This window comes from Bufo gargarizans, chromosome 6, assembly GCF_014858855.1.
Source record: "Bufo gargarizans isolate SCDJY-AF-19 chromosome 6, ASM1485885v1, whole genome shotgun sequence".
NCBI classification, from domain to species: domain Eukaryota; kingdom Metazoa; phylum Chordata; class Amphibia; order Anura; family Bufonidae; genus Bufo; species Bufo gargarizans.
Window position 1 is genome coordinate 91,277,308 of NC_058085.1, and position 4,782 is coordinate 91,282,089.

Sequence of the window (4,782 nt, forward strand, 5' to 3'; positions counted from 1 at the left end):
CGCAGTGTCCTCTCAACATCAGGCAATGTCTTCTGCTCCTTTTTGAACAGGTTGCTGTACTTACAGTACATGTCCACAAAATCCACCTTGGGATGTGGAGATTCCCACACAGTTGACCAGTCTACTTAAATCCATATACAGGCACCGGAGGCCAACTCATGGACATATGTGGCCTAGAGCCTATACATCCTTTGCAGACACTTTGGGGGTCATTTATTAAGACTGCCGTTCTAGAAGCTGGTCTTTATAACCCTGTGTACTGCTGGCTTAATTTTACACCATTTTCTATGCCTCAAACAGGTGTAGAAAATGATAAATGAGATGGGCCTACTGGCCCCACATCACCCCCCTTTTATAGACCTGGCATGAGCGGGGAAAAGTCGCAGATTGTGACGCAAATAACATTTGCACCTCAATCTGCGGCAGAAGTATGCCAAAAATAGGTGAATTTTTTGCAAATGACCCTCATTATATCGACTTCCTCTACACCTTTCCTTTTATCTGGCTTGCTTTTTATAGCTGGTCTGGCCCTGTCCTGGGTGGTACCTGGTCCAGGACTGGCTGAATTGACATCTTTGCATCTGTTGTCTTTGCTGTCCAGATACTAACTAACTAACTCACTGATTAGAATTGACTAGAATGTTCTCTGTGTACATAGAGGTTGACACCAGCCCCCAGCTACATGTGGTCATCTGTCATATGTTTTAAACAAAAGCTTTATCATCATTTAAGGGAATCAATTGTTAGGCGAGACAAAAATTCTAGAATAAAAACAAATCAGTACATTTTTATTCTGGATCACACAGTCTAAGCACTGCTTCCCTTCTGAATGATGCAGATCTTTGCGAGTTTTAAATTTTGAGCAATCCATATACTGGGGCCAGGACAACAGTGCTTCCACAAGAGTTGGGTCGCACCAAAATAACTGTTGACTCTTACACACCCTACTGTGCTACTGTGGATCTTTATGATTCTATCCATTCTACCCTCAATATTGGACTGGGCTGTCTAGGGCCCACCAGTAAAATTTATTTTGGGGCCCCACCATATGGATACATCCAAATATTAAGTGCTCACACAGCAGCAGACAACAGCAAGATGCAGCAAGATGATTGATTATGGGGTCTCTGCAGCAACTTTGAGAAGGCAGGTCCCTGGGAACGGAAGACATTGGCTGTCCGGCCTCTGTACCTATAAGTCATCACAGCCACATGAATGTGTCTATAATAATAAACTGGGGAGCTTCTTAAATATTCTACCCAGTTTTGTATATGAACTTAGGCTGGTTGAGGTGCTGTAGGCTGCCTATCTATATATATCTATATGTAGTGCAGGAAGTCTACTGTGTTATGTGCCACTTTTGCAGGGGGTAGAATACAAGGGGCTCACCTTGCTCGGGGAGCTCCCCTGGGGGATTCACCTGTACCCATGTGGGCCAGTCCAAGCCTACCCCACCTGCCCTAGTGTGACTTAACTATGCACCAATTTTATTTGTTTTTTAGGCTGCTTTGCTCCTCCACAGGTCCTTGTGACCACTACACAAACTTTCATGAATGCTTACCCACAGTTGTAAGCATATAGTGTCCATGTCACATAATGATATTTACATACAAGTGAGGTTCATGGGCCGCAGGGTAGCTAACACAGTTCCACTCTAGGTATTTGTCAGAAAGGGGTACTGTGTCAGTGAGGATCTGGTCAAATTACCGTGTAACAGCTGTAATGACAGCAGTACAATATCAACTTTAACACCAGTAAATGCAAGAGGGTGACAACTCAGAAACAGCATTTTAGCAACAGACTTGGAAAATTGCTGTCCAGTGTGGAACTGTCCGACCAGGATCTTCTGTTGAGCCAGCCCCATTTGCACTCACTACAACCCTCCAGAATCACAGAGGAGTAACAGTAATATAATCTCTTCGCACCAAACCTTGTGTAAGAAAAGGGAGAGCTGATATCTTCCCTTCGTGTCCTGCAATGTTACAACAGCTCAACAGTTCCTGGCTGTTGTAACATGAAATAAAGACTGCTAAGTAGATGGAGGAGAGTATACAGAGTCCCACAGGGCAGAACAGCTATAGAAATATTGAGCACATTGGCTCTGCTTACACAATGGACATCTTAAACCCAGTAAGTCTTGACATCTGCTCAACTTCACCTAGTGCTGACACAGGCACTTGTGTTATGGGTCAGGACTGGTCTAACCAGAAGATGTTGGAGGCCATACATAGAAGTCAAATTCTGTCATGAGTGCACTAGTAGATACAGGTCATATAAGACCATGTATTTATCCTTTTTTATCCATAGTAGTGTCTGTGTCCTTGTGCCACTCTAGAGTGGAGGAGATTCCCTTTAACTTCAGAAGATATTCTACAATCTGTATGCTGTCTCCTCCCTGTAGTATTCCAATCCTGTATGTTTCCACCCCTTAGGACTCTTGTACACAGGCCTAAAACAAACCTTTGTACAAGTTCTGAGTAATTTGTACATATAATATGTCTCCCATAGCATTCTATGAGGTCCTATCAGATTGCTGTATGCCACAGATTTCATATTTTTTAATTTCAAAAGCTTTGCTTCTAGGGCAGAATATCTTCAGAACATAGTGCCTTATGGTAGCACCATATGGCAGCACTGTCTTCCATTTAATCTTATCCCTGCATTTCCATATGTTAAATACACACACATCTTTCTCATTTTATTAATCCCTTTTTTCCTTTTTTTGGCCAGTGCTCCTCTCTCCATCATCTTTTACTTCCATTGACACTTCTCCATTTTTTCCATAAACAGTAAGTATTGTCCCCTGAGATTCTCAGTCTCATCCCTGTATTCAGCTAAACCTGGCAAAGCTGCTGTAAATCCGGCTTTGTTATACAAATGGATCCCTTGCTAACAGATTTACAAGTCCAGATCAGGCTTTATGGTGGCCCCATTAAAGCTGTCACCGTTTTATTACCTCCGCAGTGACAATCCTTGCTGCTAATGGCTCCCCATTTACACAGATTCATCTTTTTTTATGGGCAACTAAGTTGTGTTTTTGTGCTTGGAAATTTATAGCCAGCCTGTGATTTCATCTTGTCTCATGATCAAGAGCCTGATAAGGAGAAATTATTTCAATCCCACATTCTGTAGACTGAGAAATCTTTCCCATGAAGGACAAAATCTGTCACTCCGTTATTTTCTTTAATACAAATTGCAGTGCTGAGTTTATTATTTGGTGCACTGCATGTGTGTTTTTTACATAGCTTAGGCTTGGGTCGCATGATGAACCCCACTGAATATAATGGGGTCGTTCTGTATTTTATTTTTTTATGGTTCATGCATGCTGCAAAATTTTGTCCTACTTTTTTGGCAGAATCTTAAAGAACCTTAGCTGCACATGTAAAAATAGCCTTATGGTTATAAAATTACTCTATCTGTAAATGTTAAAGGGTTTCTCCCACAATCAACATTTGTTACCTAAGTAAAGAATAGGTAATAAATGTTGAAATGCTGGAAGAACTGCTGCTGGTACCTGCATGACCACTAGAATGGTGGTCCTGAGTCCCCGGTTTCTCCTACAGTACCTGTGGTTGAGCATGGAGAAGAGGTTAAACATGCACCATTCAAAGTATATACAACTGAAAGAGACTGTGGAGGAGGCCCAGTATGGGACTGGATAAGTATTTTGTAATAAAGACTTACTGTATGGCCTCATGCACACAACCTTTTTTTTTTTAAAGGTCCGCAAAAACAGGGTCCATAGGTCCGTGATCCGTGACCATTTTTTCGTCCGTGGGTCTTCCTTGATTTTTGGAGGATCCACGGACATGAAAAATGAAAAAAAAATCAAAGTCAAGTTTGCCATTGAAATGATAGGAAAAAACGGACACTGATCACGGACACGGATCACGGACGAGGATGACAATCTTGTGTGCATCCGTGTTTTTTCACGGACCCATTGACTTGAATGGGTCCGTGAACCGTTGGCCGTGAAAAAAATAGGACAGGTCATATTTTTTTCACGGCCAGGAAACACGGATCACGGATGCGGCTGCCAAACGGTGTATTTTCCGATTTTTCCACGGACCCATTGAAAGTCAATGGGTCTGCGAAAAAAAAAGAAAAACGGCACACCGGCCACGGATGCACACAACGGTCGTGTGCATGAGGCCTATTACTGATCAATTTGTAAAGCATTAGTTAGTAGGGGAATTTGTGCATCGTATTAATAGTGATTAATAACCTTATGGCCTGCAGGTACAAACCACTGTAAATGCTTGGTAATTTACTGTTTATATGAAGTTATTTCCTCACTTGTATTTATGTACCTAATTATGCAGTTGGGGACTGTATTTTATAGCTGACTTCACATAGTAAGTAAAGGTCTGCATTAATCCCACTCCCCACCTCTTTATTGCCCATAGGTACAAACCACTCTGAATGCTTGTTAATTTACTGTTTAGTTTATATATATATATATATATATATATAGTGACACAGCGAGGGGTTTTGTCTGGGAAGGCAGGTATTTTCCTCCCAACATGTGCGGCTGGGCTGGTTTCCAGCCAGGTGAGGTCAAATACCGGACCGGAGTTTAAGTGCCAGTCCGGGTTTTGGCAGCATCTGGCTGTCCTTAAATAGGCAGCTGGGCTCAGCAGTTGAGTCTCTGTGTTGGTATCTGATGTTTTGTGCCGGACTGGAGGGCTGAGACCCATGTGCAGGGGGAACAGGTCCCCTAAAGCCTGCTGTGGACTACTGGAGGCAGAACTGCCAACAAGGTGACTTGTGCAATATGAACTT